This window comes from Kryptolebias marmoratus, linkage group LG7 (genome assembly GCF_001649575.2).
Source record: "Kryptolebias marmoratus isolate JLee-2015 linkage group LG7, ASM164957v2, whole genome shotgun sequence".
NCBI lineage: Eukaryota > Metazoa > Chordata > Actinopteri > Cyprinodontiformes > Rivulidae > Kryptolebias > Kryptolebias marmoratus.
In genome coordinates, this window is record NC_051436.1 from 4,527,107 (window position 1) to 4,544,651 (window position 17,545).

Sequence of the window (17,545 nt, forward strand, 5' to 3'; positions counted from 1 at the left end):
GGGTGGGTGGGGGGGTGCAGCCTTTGTGGTTGCACACATCGACTCACCGCCACCGCAGTGTATCCTCCGCCTGTCAGGAAAGCCTCAAAGTCATTAAAAAAAATCTGTGTGGAAGTCATGTGTGCTCCTGTGATGCAATTTCACGCTTGCTGTAGTTTGACGCACTTGTTTTTTTTTTTTTCCTCCTCCAGCGTAGATTTTCAATAATTAGATGATTTGTGTCTCATATCTAAGGAAGTCTGATAACAAAGTATGTGTGTGTTGCCCGCTGCCACTCTTCTCTGTCTGTTTGCAGAGGGCTCTGTGTGCGCTTGTGCTTTCTGCTGTGAATGTGCTCCACACAGTGCAACTGATGGCTATCTATCGGAAAGACTTCTATTGATTTGGCTGGGGTAAATAATTGGTTGGGTCTACAAGCTGTCATGTTCGGCCTGATTGCTGAGCATTGGTGGTCTCTAGCATTTATCTTCCTCCATATCTCTCTCTCTCTGGTCCATCTCCAGCCTCCTTAGTCTATCTCCACGTGTATTGATTAGAACCCTGTATGTCCGTTTCCCCATCCTTAAATTTGGACGATAATCCCTGTTCCAAAGCGCTGTTTTACAAGTTATCTGCTCTCCACTCCGTGTTTTGCTGTAAGGGAGGAGAGCAGAAACAATTTAGGAGAAGGCAAAAATGAGGGGAATGCAGAATGAGGACATTTGGAAGGGGACGAAGTACAGGCTTAGATGATATCTGTCCTAGTTTTTTTTTTTTCTTGACAGTAAAGGACTGAGATATTTAGTGTGTGGGAGGTCCCCTGGAAATTTCATCTCGTGAACTTGAACTTGTGCTAAAAAAAAGGACTCCTCTGAACATGTGTGTTTCTGCCCCCTAAAATCGGCGTGCCAAAGTTTAAGATTTAACACAGAATTAAAAGGGGCAAAAAAAAAAAAAGAAAAACATTCCCAGATTGACAAACCCAATCAGACTGCTGGCTCTGCAGTCTGTATCCAAATCCCAACGGGAGGGCTGGGTGTCAAGTTTGGGAGGCCCCTGGCCAGCATGAAGCTGCCTCTCTCAGGATTACTGAGCTGAGGCGATAAGAAGGCCATTAGCGACCCCGTTTGAGTGCCTCTGAGAATTACATCTCCCGTTCCACCGTGAGCGGGAGGGGTTTCTATACAGGCCTTCCCACAAAGCTTCCCTTTGAATGCAAGGAGAAACGCCCCATTCTCTGCAACCTGTGGACTCTTCTTGGTTTTGTCTGCCAAACTCCTGTACACTGTCAAAGAAATAAGTACACAATTGTACCTTAATGGGTACACACACTTGCCACTGGGGTGGTACCCTCAACAGTGGGTACTTATTTTGTCCCCTTGTAGTTTGTACCTTATGTAGGACAGAACTGTACCTTTAGTAACAGCTTTGTACCCTTCAAGTAAAAAAAAAATATATATATATTAGTCCTTTTGCCAATGTGAAAAAATATTTTATCAAAATTAAGTATACTGTGAAATACGAAATACTATATTTGATATTAAAAACACTAACTGCACAAATCCATCCATTTTCTTTACCCGCTTCTCCATGATGCCCATCTCCAACAGTCCCTTTCTGAGAGGTGGGGGACACCCTGGACAGGTTGCAAGTCCATCACAGGGCCACATGGAGACAAACAACCATTCACTTTCACCTAGGGACAGTTCAACCAGTTAACCTAACATGCATGTTTTGGGTCTGTGGGAGGAAACCGGAGTACCCCGGGTAAACCCAGGTGTGCACAGGGAGAACACTTAAACTCCACCTAGAAGGTTCCCAGGCCAGGATCCTGCAACTTTCTTGTTGGGAGGCAACATCTCTAACCACTACGCTGCTGCACCACCCTGCACAAATCTACTTCTAAGTGTTTTTATTTAACTTTTGCTCAAGAAAACTTAACTATAGCCACTCAACTATTGAATAAATTTTTGAACCTATTACCTTCAACTCACATTGCTTTAATATTTTTTCTTTCTTTGATATCCATCTACTGAAAGAGTCCCCTACAATCATCAATAAGGAACACATATACGTACCATTACCTGCTTGGGAACATACATGTAACTTTTAGGCCCTTATGTGTCATAAGGTTTGATTATTAGTCCTGTAGGGGTATGTAGGTCCAGGCTGTACCTCAGGGGACAGAAATATACTCCTGCTGTACCCCTATTTTTGCGAGTGAGGGGTATGCTGTTATGATAAGTGCCTATTTTACAGAAAATGCAGTTTTTTGGTAATTATGTGTTTGTTTTACATAAATGTTGGTGGTAAATCAGTATAAACCAATCCAGTGTTTGATTTGGACATGTTTCATTCAGTTTTCTAATGAAAAAGGCTTTTGTGACACATTTAAGTACATATCCTAATTTTCTTTTTTCTTCTTCTTCTCAACATTTTGTGCTGAGCTCTTAAACTGAGGCTAGAAGTTTTGTTTTGGTGCGGACGGGGGGCAGAAATCTGTCCTGGGTTAAAGTTGAGGGGAAAGACGGAGACACTTCCTCCACTTTCTGCCACGTTGGAGCCCAGAACATAGACATATCCGAGCGGCACTTCCTCACAAGCTCAAGTTAAAAAAAGATATGCAAAGAAAAAAATAATAAAGGCAGAAAAAGTTACACTCGTGACTTAACGATAAATATAAACCAATAATAAGCAATAATACCAGCACCATTTTCTTTTTATAAATCATACCAGAGTGGACTGATCTCTGACTCATGTTTTATTTTTCTTTCTGTATGAGTTTCATCATCTACCTGTTCAGTTTAAAGACCTTTTTTTTTTTTTTTTGCAACTTCATCAAACCTAATTGTCATACTTGGAGGGTTTTTGGTTTTTTTTTTGTGCGTTGTGTGAGATAATTATTATCAAGCGGGGAAGGAATTTACAAAATCAAGCTAGCTGCTGCGTCTCTGCAGGAGTTCTCTGCACACGTAGGAGTTTAGAACAGCAAAAAGGGAACCCTCGAGCTGTTTATAGAGCTTTATCTCACATGTTAACAGGGACACGGTTCACAGAAGGAAGCTGGTTTGTGTTTTTCTGTTTTTTGTCAGCAAAATACCTCATGAACCACTGGATGGATTTTAATTAAACTCTCAGGAAGTAATCATTGGATGAGCGTCTACAACTCATCAACTTTTCGTTTCAACCTAATTCAATATGGCTGCCACAGCCTACTGACATTAGCAAGCACAAAAATAAAAATGTCTATAGCTGAGAGTTATTCACAATAAACTCTGAGCTCTGACAGATCTCACAATTGTTCACTCATACTGTCATTTACAAGTTTGATCAAAACAGCTATGACTCGTCATCAGATGAAAACTCTGCCATGAAATTCAGCGGGTGCTCACCAACTCCTCGGCCTTTAATCATCCTCTTGTTTTTTCTCTCCTGCAGGTCTGCCATGCTGCCCACACTCCTTTGTTGTTTAAGGTGCAAAAAAGCCCCAGCCAGCCCCACACCTGGCCCCCTCCTCCTCCTCTGAGCGACCCGAGGTGGGCTCTGGGTCTGCGCTTGGATCGGGATCTTTGCTCAGACTCCAGTCGGTAAACCTCCTCTTCCTCCCCTCTCTTCTTGCCCTCTTGGGCGGAGGCTCTGTGGGTAAAATCACATCACAAATCCAAGATCTCCTCAAGCCAAAATCACAAACCAAGGTTGAAGAAGTTTTGTTGGAGAGCTTCAACGAAGCTAACGGGACCAGCATTCAGTCGCGCCGGTGTTCAGGTGTGTTCACGAAGTTTTTCCAAAAGGGAGCCCAAGCAGGTTCAAACTGCAGCGTCAGATTCTGAGGACAGGGGAGTCCGAGGCCGACTGGGATCAGGCTGCCCTCAGTGGACTGGAAGGAGGCAGAGATGAAGGCTAAAGCGGAGCAATGAACCTGGCAAACACTCTTCACTTAAAAGGTTTGAAGGAGTTTTATACAACAATCAGCTGGTCATCAGAATCAGCCGGTTCTCAGCTTCACTGGTGACTGGCTGATCCAGAATTCATTCTTTTTTTCTATAAACACACCGCAGCTAAGTGTTAATTCGTGCTAAAAGCACTTCTTCAGTTCTCATCAAGTGAAGATGACTCAGGGAGCCATTTGTAATATTTGTAAGGTGTTAAAAGCTCACTCCGACAGCTGATGCTAAACTTTTAAAGATCTTACACAACGAGTAGCACTTGGACTATCTGTCTATAATGACTCTCAGCTACGACCGCACCGGATTTCAGCACAACATCTGTAGACTTGACTGAACTGTGGCCATTTTGGTGTTTTCTAAAGTCACTTGGACGTGTCAGCCATCTTGAATTGAATTGGCTCTGACAGATAATCAGCTGTAGACGCACATCCATCGATGATTCTCTGAAAGTTTCATGAAAATCCGTTCTGTAACTCAAAAGGTATTTTGCTAACATAGAGAAAAAACACACAAGCAGGCACAAAACATTATCGCCCGCCTTGTTTGTGCCTTACATGTTTACGTTTGTGTGATATTTAAGGTTTTAAGGACTAAGCTGCTGGGGGTAAATTTACCTGGAGGTTTCAGGGCCTGAAGTCGGTGTTAAAACAGCGTCTCAGTTCTCGCTGGGAATCCATCTTTTGGGAGGACGTCCAGTTACATAATTGCTTGGATGATGTCGACATGTAATATCGCAGCTTTCCTGGAGTCATTCTGAATTATCCAATCTGTTCCTGTTGGACTTGCTCGCAGCTCTGGATGCAGATATCTTCCCTCTAACATTTTTCCCTGCTCAGATAGCGCCACTTCAGGTGCCAGCTTGGCCTCCCGCGTGCAGAGTGCGTGTCTTTGCGTGTGTCGGCCTCCAGCTGGTGGACGCAGCAGATAAAGGATGATTCCGGGGTCCATCACTGAGAGCTTATTCATCTTCCTTTGTGGGAGGGGGGGTGATGTGTCATCTTAAATAATTGAGTAACAAGTGTCCAGGCTCTCGCGCTCGGTGTCGTGCCTAACATCTGCGCTCGGAGCTCTCCAAGTCTGCCTCGGCTCGGCTCGGCTCAGCTGGGCCCTTTGTGGTGGAAAGTTGTCAATTTTTTCGGCTCAGATCCAGTCGGCCACAAGCTCCATCTGTGGTTTTAATAAATGCATTCCCCAAAACTAAGCGTCTAATCCGTATCAGAAGTTTGATTGTAGCAGCAGAAAGAAATCATTAAAGGTAAGCTGCTCCTTTATTGTGTGAACGCTGAGTCAGCGCTGAGTCACTGTTCTTCTCCTGTTTACAGTTTCTAACTACTTCAGCAGACTTTCGGCTGTTTCAGCCGTTCAGGTATCAAAACGTTCAGCTCCCTCAGGACGGTACAGCGAGGATTTATGATTTTTGTCCTCTTTAAATGAATTATTTAACTCTGTTTACGTTTGTCTCAACAAAATACATCAAAATCTTTTTAAATGCTTGACGTTTAAAATCATCCTCAGCATACTTGCTACTTAACTTTTAGCTACGTTTATGCTCATTTTAGCTTTCAGCTACTGTTCTGATCATTTTAGATGCCAGCTACTGTTTTACAAGTTTTAGCTTATAGCTATTGTTCCACTGGTTTCAGCCTTTAGCTACTGTTCTGCTCCTTTTAGCTTGTATTTTGCTGGTTTTAACTCTTGACTGTGTGTTCTGCTAATTTTAGCTTTTAACTATCGTTCTGTTGTTAGATTTTAGCTATTCTAGTGGCTTAAGCCATGTAGCTACTGTTTTACTGGCTTTAGCTTTCAGCTATTGTTATGCTAATTTTAGCTATCAGCTACTATTTTCCTGGTTTTAGGTTTAAGCTACTGTTTTAACTAAAAGTTCTTCCTCTCTTAACAGTTTTAACTTTTAGGTTTTGCTCATTTTAGACATTTTCGAACTTTAGCTTCTGCTTTGCTAACTTTAGCTACTGTTGTGATCGTGTTAACTTTAACGGTTCAGCTTCTTCAACAAGTCGTTTAGCCGCATTGAGCAGAAAAATGCTTGTTTTTCTCGTTGGTCTTCGGCTTATCAGGAGCTAAAGAAACGGCTTGTTTTTCTAACTGTTTTTAGGAATATAATCTACAAATTCTGGTGTCAAAGCGTGCCTTTTCATCCCAGCTGAAGCAGAATCTCATTACTGTTTGCAGCCTGTAGGAAAAGATGATGATGTGGTAAATATATTCTTCTGTTTCACTCGTCCTCATTGTGCCGCTTGTCTCTGTTTTGGTGCTTTTGTCCTTGTTTATCGCTCGTCTTATCTCCTCCTGTCTCCTCTTCTTTCCACATGTCTCCCATTCACATTCTTATCTGCTGATCTGCTTCTGTTCCTCCTGTTTTCCCCCTGCAGGTATTCTTGTTTTTTTATTTTATTAGTCAGTGCAGCTGAAGTGGGAACAGGTCGAAAACAGACAGCTCCTCCGAAAATAACACTCTCTAAACAAAAGTATGCATTGATAAGCAACTTAATTAATTTTTCTTTGTTTGATGATTTGACTCTATTATGAAATTAGTTTCTCTGTGAAACAGCCCTCATTGCTTCATTAATTTTCTTGTGGAAATATACAAATTAGATTATTTGGACCATCGCGGTGCACAAAGTAGATTACAGAAAATTGGATTCCTATAGTGTTCACGCACAGCTTCGAAGCGGTCGATGATTTGTTTCTTGCTCCTGCCAGCTGACGCTTCTTTTGTTGTGATCCTTTTGTTTTTAGACTCCTGAAGTAGTTGTAGTCAAATAAAGTATTGTGTTGTCCTCTGGGACTTTTCCTGACACTAAACAAGCATCTACTTAAATAGTTTTTTGTTTGTTTTAGTTTTGTTCCCTGTAGCTGAAGGAAGGAATGCATATCACCCACAGTTTTTCAGAGCAGAGCTAAAAGCTAAGATTTTATTCAGAGTTGGAGCCATTTTGGTCAAACTGTGAATGACGTTGTGGGATCTAACACACCGAAATTTAGCTCAGTGTCTGTAAAAGTAACTGAGTTTTAGCCATTTTTGGGTTTTCTAAGGTTGATTAGCCGTAGCGTCCATCTTAAATGAGGTTGACTCCAAAAGAATCGTAGAGGTACGTCCAGTCATTGCTTTCTGGGAGTTTATTTCAAATCTGTCCAGTGGTTCATTAAATATTTTGCAGACAGACAGACGGGTTGACATAAAACAATCGATGCCAAAGTTTTATGCAGAGATGTTGCAGAAGGTGTAGCAACACAGAGTTCGAAGACGGTGACGTTTGGGGACAACAAAAGAGAAGAGGAATCATTAAGAGGACGAACAAGAAAGAACAGAGAAATGAGCAACGTTTGGCTCGGCCAATCAGACGAGCGGGTTAGAAGAGATGGGGGTTCACAGAGATCTGGTCCAGACTGGTGAATTATTTCAGCTTTGGTTTAGTTTCAGACAAACACTGAAGATGTAAAATAAATAAATTTTGGAAAAAAAAAACCAAAACAGACAGTTCCATAGGATAATTCAACAAAATGAGGAAAAACTAAGTTCCCACAAATTTGCCTCAAATAATATTTCCTGTAATCTCACTGCTCTGTGCAACCAAAGGCAACTTATCCCGGAAACCTTGTTCCGATCTTTTTAAAATGCGTTGAACAATTAATATCCTACCTGTTGTAAATAGCTCTTTTAACAACTTTATTTTGGAAAAATAGGGTTATATTTTGACCCGATTGATGAGCTGATGGCTAGTCTGAGAATTACACAGTAATTCAAGCAGAGGTTTTATGATTTAAGTGCTACAGCTTGCTGCTGCTGCCTGTATAGGATGGTGTTGTAAAGGTTTATAATCTAGCTTTTGCACAAACATTATCGTTTTAGGACGGCAGTAATTTCTTTTGTATCTTGACTCCGTTCTGACGAGCCATTAGCTCATCAATCCCGTCAGAATTAAACTCCGGAGCTATCTGCAACAGGTAAGATATTCTTCTTCTCAACCTATCCATAAAACCCCACTTGAAAAGATATGATCCATCCCTTTTCTTTCCATAGAGTAAAATATAGATGGTATAAAATTTTCCTCATCTGTCTTTTTAAAGTACTTCAATTTTTAGCATCATCTTGTCCTCGGGGAAGCTATGATGGGTCCTTTTTTTTTTTCCCCCTGAAACTCGGATCAATAATGAACAATACGAAGAAGTGATGATGTTGCAGTCTCCTTTCTATAAAAGAATTTAATCAAAATAAGTTTTCAGACTCTTTTACTTTGTTTGTCCTCTTTGCTCTTTAGCATTGTGTGGAGATTTTCTTTCTGAGAAAATGAATCAATATTGAGAGCCGTCATTTGTTGCAGCCAAAGCCAGCCTAAAGTGTCATTCACAGAGGCCAGAATGGGAACAAGTCATAATCTTGTCAGCCTCCACACACACACACACAAACACACACGCTTTGGGCTGGTGTTTTGAGGTTATTACAACAGTAATTCCTTTGCTCTCAGCCCCTCTCAAATTGACAGCTGTCAGGGGGACAGCGGGGCCAAGTGGGACGTGTTGAACGCTGAATGGTACACGGTGTCCTTTAGGACTTTCTAACCGCCTCCCTAAGTCACAGTAACTCAGCAGCTTTGGAAGGAGTTTTCATGTTTTAATGGGCAGTAAATAATCCATAATTCATGCTCTGTGTTGGGGAGTGTCACTGTACGAGGCCCACAGTGGCGTGAATTGCTAGGTTTCCTCCACTGCAAGTAGTTAATTCCCTTCCAGTCTATCTTACAAAGCTCTCAACAACCAAGCTCCGTCTTAAATTAAACATCTTATTGTTCCATATTTTCCTAACAGAGCACTTTGCCCTCAGACTGCAGGTTTACTTGTGGTTCCTAGAGTTTCTAAAAGTAGAACAGGAGGCAGAGCTTTCAGTTCTCAGGCTCCTCTCTTCCAGTTTCTGTCCGTGAGGCTGACACCCTGTCTACTTTGAAGACTTAACTGTTTGATAAATCCTATAGTTAGGATTGGTTTAGGTTTACCGAGCAATCCCAGAGTCATGCTGCTATAGGCTTAGACCTATAGCAGGATATTCTGACTTCCTTTTTGTCCCTCTGCTGTTGTCTTTATTCGCTCTAATCTCTGTTTATTTTTGCCCGAAGGCAGAGCAATGACAATTTGTGTGTCTGTACTGTTAGCAAAATATCTTATAAATCACTGCATGGATTTTAATGAAATTTTCAGGAAGTAATCACTGGAGAGACATTTACAGGAAAACAAAACCTTTTGGCGTCAGTCCAGTTCAAGATGGCCGCCACAGCAAATCAGTCTTCTCAAACACGATAAATGGCTGCAACTTTACAGATACTGATTTATTCAGATATTGTCCTTTTTGCCAAAGACAGTTGGTGTTTGAGGAATGATTTCATTTGTCCATCTGACCGAAAACTGCACCACCTGGTGACTTTAGGAATCCAGAGGAATCAAATCACGACCGGCGCTCCTTCCTGGGGAAGGAATACACTAAAGTGAAAATGATGTACAGAGCAGGTACATAAAAACAAATAAAATACAGTCTGCCACTAACAAATAACTGCAGTAAAAAAAGGACTCTAAAAAGGCTTGAGCATCTGTAAGGTCCAATCTGCTTCTCTCCCATTTATCACTGTGTACCTTATGATTTATTAAGCAGCGTCTTCATATTTTATATATTGTCTCCAAACAACAACAAGCCTGAGTGAATTTAAGCTATTAAAGCAGAAGAATATGTTGTGGGGATGCATTGTTTTTTTTTCTTTTAATGCTATTTTTATAATGTCATTTTCAATTCAGGAGGAAGTTAGCTGCAGTGCTGTGTTGTCATCCTGTCGCAGGTTGTATTGAGTTTAAGGCTGAAGCTAAACATAGACTTTTTGTTTCCTCTCGTTTCCGCTTCAAGCAGAACTCGAAACCCCGCTGTCGTCTCCTGCGGGTTCGTACCATTTCCATGAAGACATCAGCGACGCGGTGCAAGCTCTGGAGGGCGCCTCTGTGGAGAGGGAAGGCCGGCCTCGTGCTCCCGCTGCCATCCACGTGGAAAATCTGCTGACCCTGGAGCTGCTGTCAGAGCGGCTGCAGAGGACCAGCGCTGCCACTGTGGCCATCTCGTTGCCCAGGGCAAACATCACCGGCACGCTTAGTCTGCAGGTTGGTGCAGTGTGGCTGCTTTCTGACTGAGCTGTCAGCTTTAAAACGGCACATGACTTGCTTTTACTCTTGTACGTTTCGTATTAAGAGATAGCATGGTTATACAGCATACTGGTGAAATAAAACCAACCTTAATTCTAATAGAGCTAAGATGTGAGAATGGAATAAGAAATAGTAAGCATGTCAAATGTTTAAACTAAGAAATCGTACTATTTTTAGGAAGAAAATATGTTAAATTAGAATTTGATGGCAGCAGCAAAAGCTGTTCCAGGTCCATGTTTCCCTCTCTTCTTTTACCAACAGTCTGTAAACATCCAGGACCTGAGGTGAGCGGGAAGTGCTGTCCCGGTCTTTTCTGATGGAGGATTCTAGCTGTTCAACAGTCCCGGGTCTTCTAACTTAAAAAATAAAACAAAAAATCAACGTATCAACTCATACCTGATTCAGTAAAGGTGCTTCAAATGTCTAAATGGGAGAAGGGCTTTACGTTCTCTTTCTCAGATCTCACCTCACTCAAAGAAAAATCTTCAAAATGGGATTTACAGATACAGACACTTGCACACAATGCACCTTGGGCAGCACCGATAATTACTTTCATGCCACATGGACCTGCACACCGGTTCACCTGTTCTGGACAAATATAATAGAGAAACTATCTACCATTCTTGAGCTCGCTCGCTCCATTACCAGCGCGTGACCTGTTTATTTTACAGCCTGAAAAAATGACTTCGGAGTGTCTTTAATGACAGAACTCTTACAACTTCAGTCAGACGAATTCATCAGAACCACGTCGCTGCTTTTGTCGCCCTTGCAGCTGACGGTGAGGCGGTTGTCAGAGGCTGGGGAGAAGAAGGAAGCGGCACGTGCTCGAACCTGAACAACGGCTAACGTTGGACGGTTTGTTACCATGAAAAATGTATGTGGCGGGATGTGATGGCAGAACGAGAAACGCGGAGCTGACTGGATATTGTGGAGAGCCCGTGATCCACGAAGGTGGTGGAAATGGACCGAAACACCTGCTTTGTTTTGTGTGTTTGCCACAAGTGCACCTTTGGATCAGGCCTTCGGCTGTTATGCTGATGTCTAAAACCAAACTAGCATTCCTTGAAGGAATGCAGATCACCCACCGCCTTTCATGCCAGAGTTTAAACAAAAATGCTGTGTGATCTGTTAGTGCTAACATTGAGTTATAGCCCTTTTTGTGTTTCCTAAGGTTGATTAACTGTGGTTGACTAAAGAAGAAAGGTTAAAAACCTTTAAAATACCTGCAGTAATAAGTTGACATCCCAAGCCTTTCTTGGCAGACGGTGATACTGTATACTGTGGTGTAATTTGAAGAAGGATTAATGATATTAAAAAATGGATACCACCCAACACTATGTATATATTATACCTGTGCTTTATGGTGGGTATTCACCTTCTGACAGCTGTGGGTTTCCTATAAGTGCTGCCAGAAGATTGGCTAGATCTAATTTCTGAGACGCCTGTTAAGGGCAATAAAGGTTAAAGTTAAAAAAAAAAAGTCAACTATATCATTACATGAAGGTTAACATATCTTTTGTGATTTAATCCTTCTTTAGCTGCTTCTTCGCCGGCGCACCTTCTTCCTTTGGCACAGACGGATGTTCAGGATGTCACTGTATTTCCTTTCGGATAATCCCCCAGAGTAAGTTTCTGCCTCCGTGACCTCCTTATACTCGAATGTTATTTTCCATAGTCCTTCTCAGGCATCTCTCGTCTTCCTGTTTTTTTTCTTTTTCCATGTGCATTTTAGGCTTGTTAGCATAGAAAGGGATCCTTTCTGAGCATAGGTTAGGTTTACAATCTGTAATAAAATATGTGCTTATCTGCAGAGAATTCAGTCCTTATAAAAATGGCTTTTAAAGCTACATTTCTTGTCAGTGTAGTTTAAAGGTTACCAGTGGCACTGGTTTGGAGCACTGTTTTGGTTCGTGGGATGTGTCAAAGTAATGTCACTCACTGGTGGAAGGGATTTATGTCTCGTTGGTGCATTTCCTCGATCTTTGCCTGGTTTAGTCACATACTCTCTGTCTTTTTGGCTTTCTTCTCTCTGTGTCGGTGTCTGAGTTTCTCCATGTATTCCACACCTGCTGTGACCTCTGTTTTCTCTCTAGTCTCCCATCTGTCTCTTCCTTTGACTTTCTCAGAGACCTTAGCGGCAGCCTGGCTCGCCTGGTTTCCGACTCGGGTGAATTCAAAATTCTGTGTTTCCCACTCATCTCAAGCACTTGAGGTTATGAACGTGGAGTTGTACAGGTACTATCTTAGGGTGTTCTGAACGGCCGTGAGCTGTAACCCCTGGCTGCGATCCAGAAGGACCCCCCACAGACCTCCCTTTTGTCAAAACACAGGCTACGCTACAGCTCAGCTGGTAGTGTGGGTTGGTGCTCCTGTTGCCTTCAGAGCCAGCAGGTAGCTGATGTGAGTCAGATTACAGGAGAGCAGAAGTGCCAGGCAGGCAGCAGCTGATGCTCAAATAAGTGCATGGAGTTTAGGGTTCATGCAGGCCACAGAGGAGGCTGCCGAATGGGACATTTGAGACGTTTCGGGCTTGTAGAACCAACTTCGAAAAAGCAGCTGTTTCTTACAGAGCTCACTAAGTGCTGGTCTCATAATGAGTTTTTTAACTATAAGAATACGAACTTTCCAGCCATCTATGTCACAAACTAGCAGTGTCTCATTAAAACCCTGAAGTTCCAGAGTTCTCTATGAGTCCTGGAAATACTTGTTCCCCGTGTTTGAGCTGCTTTACCGGGCAAACAATGTAATGACTCAACGTCTAAATTACACTGGCTCATTATTCCAGTTTAAATGTTGAAATAATTGTCTTGAAAGGCCACATCAGTCACCATTAATTTCATTAATTAATGAAGTACCCTGATGAGAGGGTGTCGAACGACTACTTCAGCTCCAACATTTAGTTCGCAAAGAAAAACCTGAACTCAGAAATGACTTTTTCCTCTGTGACCATTAACAATCAGAGACTTCATCATTGTTCCTGTTTAAACACAAGTGCAAATTAGAGTAAGGGTTTTCAAAGTTGTGGTCGGAACCCCAATGTGGGTCACCCAACTCCAAGTAGGGTCCTTTGACAATCTCCAGATAAAAATCTAATATCAAAACATTCTTATTTTTTTGTTTTTTATTATTGGCATGTTTGTATCTTTAGTTTGCACATTTTAGGAATTAGCTATATATTTCTATGCCATTTTTTGATGACTAAAAAGCTACATTAAATGCCCACTGTTGGCCTCTCAGCTAGGTGAATGCAAATGTGACACTTTATATCAAAGATATTAAATAAATACGTAAGTGTCTTTCCATAAAGCATTTTAAAGCACACAGTTTAAGCCTAATTGGCACACAGGCTCCGCTCATAACTTTCACACAGCTGATTTGAAACAGACAGATCTTCAAACATTTGAATTCATGCTTTGCTTTGATGTACAGTGCTTTAAAATGATCTTCCTCAGATCCTTTTCTGCCAAATACTAGGGGTGGAAATCTTTTAGTGTTGCACAATTTAAGTCAATTATGGTTTGGAAGGCTGCATTGCGATTATTAAATTACCATTTCGATACGATAGTTTGAGTCTATACAATAAACAATGAATAGTTTATAAAAATCCCCAAATATGATAAATTTGGCATATTCACGTGAAGATTAGAAAGTCATTAGAAATCATTAGAAAGTGATGACCAGTCAGAGTTCATCAGGCATGCAGCCCCCCCTCCTCTCCTGTGTGCATGTTCGCCAATCACTGCACACACTCCCCCCCCCACTTTAAAATTAAGCTAAATGACATTTATTTCAGTTTTTTAACAAAAGAATGAAATGAAAAACTCATTAAAACTCAAAAAAGGGCTGAAACCAAAGCTCATTTGTTTCCATCCCGTCTCAGACCCCAAAATATTACCCAGAAAATCCCCAAGACAAGAAAGGTCTCGGTCCATTAGATTATTTTTAGCCATTCTCATCTGTTGGCAAATCCTATTTATTGGTGCATTGTCTTTAAAATGCTGCTAAAATTTTCATCTTGTTCAGTCGGAATAGACCCAGAGCGATGCTGTGCAGCAGCTGGTGGTGCGACGGTTGTATTTGAGTGAGGAAGAGCAGAAAAGAGATTGAGAGGATAGTTGGACCCGACAGAGACGGAGGACATGCCAGCAGAATCCCTTTTCCCCCATGGCGGGGTACGCTCACTGAAACCTCATCAGACGTCCTCCTCTTATGTACGTTGTAACCTCATCACGGACTAATGAAATCTGCTTTGCCCTCTTTCTAGTTTGACAAACATCTCTGCAGAGCCGTGCTGCCATGTTGCTCTGCTAGCCGTGCCCTGAAGAACAAGCTTTAGACATTAACATTGTCAGGACACTCTGGGGACGAGGCTGTAATTGAGTACTGAAGCCTGAACAACTTCTGTTGGCACGGTTTGTGGCTTCGCCTGAGAAGGAGCAGGAAACACGCTGTTGCACAAATCTTTTTGTTCTGCGAAAGGCTGAGAGGGGAAAAAAAAAAACCTAGTAACCCTTGTAAATAACAAAAACCGATGGTACTGCGTTTCCATTATGTAACCAAATCATGGACGGGAGCGTCACTGTTTCTGCGCCCTGAATGTCTGACTCATCGTGCCGTCTTTATTTTTTTCAAGGAGAAGTACATTTCGGGGAATATTTATGAACAGACTTCTCAAATCTCTTGCGTCTGGCCAGTGACAGCAGCCCTCCACGTCTTCACTGACGATTATTTTTCCATTTGGGTCAGGCAAATAATTGCTCATCACCGTTCGTTAATACAGTTTACCACTGTGTCAGAGCTCAGGACGCCCATGGACTCGAGATTAGAGGGCGGCATCTGGGCAAACAGATGATTGTAGTAGTGTGTGGGTGTGTACTTGGTTTCTAGGACCTTTTCTGGTATCACGTACAGGACTGGTCCTAAAATGGTGGATTAGGTGGAAAAGTGGGTAAGATTTGAATTAAGTTTAGGGTTTCAAGAAATGATTTTGGTTGTTGACTAATTTTTGATTAATCAACAGTTAGATAAATAAAATAGAGATGGCAAAAGAAGGGAGATGAGGGAAATGGTAGGTGATGGGTTTAAGACTCTAGCACAGGGGGGTCAAACCCAGTGACGCAAGGAGGCCAAAATAAAAAATCTGGTCCTAGCCAAGGGCCGATCACGATCAACAATATTTATTAAAAATGACATAAATTAACTTTAGTTTTAGATGTATTATGTCAAATCATTCATATAGAAATATCAACGACCTTTTCCCAGTTACAGATTATACAGAATTTAGAGCAAACAGACTTTAATGAACACAGACAAATAGATCAAACTTCAAAAACCTCATCATTAGCTGTCATTTCTTACGCCTCACTCAGCTTTTAAATGAAGTTTTTAAAATTAAAACAGGTTTTTTTAAAAAGCCATCAACAAAAACCTGATCATACAGAAATTAAAACTATATATTGTTGACTTCTAAGTCACTGTCAAGAGAAAACTTCAGTTTTTTTAAGCAAAATAAGAATCAGAGACTTGATCTGAACCAGACTAGAGGGCCGGATCTGGCCCGCGGGCCTTGAGTTTGACACGTGTGCTCTAGCCCTTAATGGGAAAGGTATTAAATGTGGGGTTGAGTTTTGGCTAAGGATTTCTAGAAAGTGTGTAAAATTAGGTTAATTTTAGGGTCTGGTTTGCTGGGAAAGTTTATTAAATTAAGGTTAACTTTTAGGGCTGGGATTACAGGAAACATGAACAGATCGTAATTGAGTTTAGGGCCTGGTTTACTGGGAGAAGTATTAAAAATGAGCTTATCTTTTAGGCTGGGAATACTGTGAAAGTGGATAAAATATGGGTGAATTGAGGCTAGTGGGGAATGTTATATAATGTTGATATAAGTGTGTTACGTTTAGGAAAAGGGAAAAGGGTCTGGGTTAGGCTGCAGAAATGAATGGAAGTCATAACACTGTCCCAGCAAGGATAGAAATACAAACGTGTGTGTGTGTGTGTGTCCTGTACACATGGCAGATGAGAACAAATACAATCACCCTCCTCTGGGTCTTGTTGAGCGGATTTTCCACATCCAGATGCACCTATTTCCTCCTTCACCTCCATCCTTTCTGCCCTATCAGTCCCAGGGATCTAAAATCTGTTTTTGTAGGTCTCACATGTTCCCTCTAATACGCCGTCACCGAACAAGTGGATCTGGGCTCCGCTGACCTAAATAGAAGTGACATTTGGCAGGCAAGTGAGCTGGGGATGTGAAGAAAAGGATGAAGAGGGTCAAAGATTGCTCAGAGACAGGGTGGAGATCGAAACAAAGGACTATAAATAGAAGCAGAAGCTTTTTACCGCCCGCCACCAAAAAGTGAAGCTGGGCGATAATGTTTGTCTGCTTACTAATATGTTATGAAACATAAGACACATTTAAAAAACTGGAGAAAATAATCATTGGATGTACACCTACAGCTGTATAACCTTTGGAGTCAATCCAATTCAAGATGGCGGCCACAGCCACTGACCTTATAAAACGCAGATATTGCAATAACTCAACCAATTTTACAGATATTAACCTACAATTTGGTGTGATAGTAGCTGAAATTAATCCACAACATACATTTTGAGCGTTAACAGATTGTGCAACATCTTTGTTTAAATTTTTGCCTTTAGCTATTTGGAGTAAACTCTGTCTGTTAGCAAAATATCTCATGGACCATTGGTAGAAATTTAATAAAACTTTCCGAAAGTAATCATTGGATGTAGTTTAGTTTAAGATTGGATACAAAAACGGCTCCAAGTCAGTCAGTTGTACAGATATTGAGCTAAAATTTAGTTTGGTAGTAGCTGAGAGTCAGCCCTAAAGCGTGACATCAGTTCCAACTCCGTCATTTCTCATCCTAAGATGATCTTAGTCTGAATCTCTGGCATTAAAGGCTGCAGGCGAGATGCATTCCTTCAAGGAATTCCAGGTTTTAATTTTTTCCTGCATTTCCCAGTTTGTTGTGTTTTTCTTCGAAGGCCACATTTCGTTGTTGGGGGGGGTCTGTAGAGACGAAAAGCCCTCTTAATAAGAGGTCACTGATAAGCCACCCTTCCTCACTCTGTGATTCTCCACTGACTGGGCCACACACACACACACACACACACACCACCACCAGCCAGCCTTCAGCCTCTTTCTGGCTGCATCTCCAGTCGGTGACTAAGACATATGAGCGTGCACCAGAGAGCTCACTCAATCATGCCTAATGAGGTCAAAGGGGCATCAAATATTTACAGGAACACAGTGTAGAGTGTCAGGGGGCCTGCTTGTTTTAAGACCGCCTCGATAGAGCAGCATTATCCTGAATTCATCAGATGGGTTTCACGGCTATTTGTTTATTATGGCGCTAAAAGCAAAGGCTTCTTTTTCTGTCTTTATTTGTGGCAAAATGGCC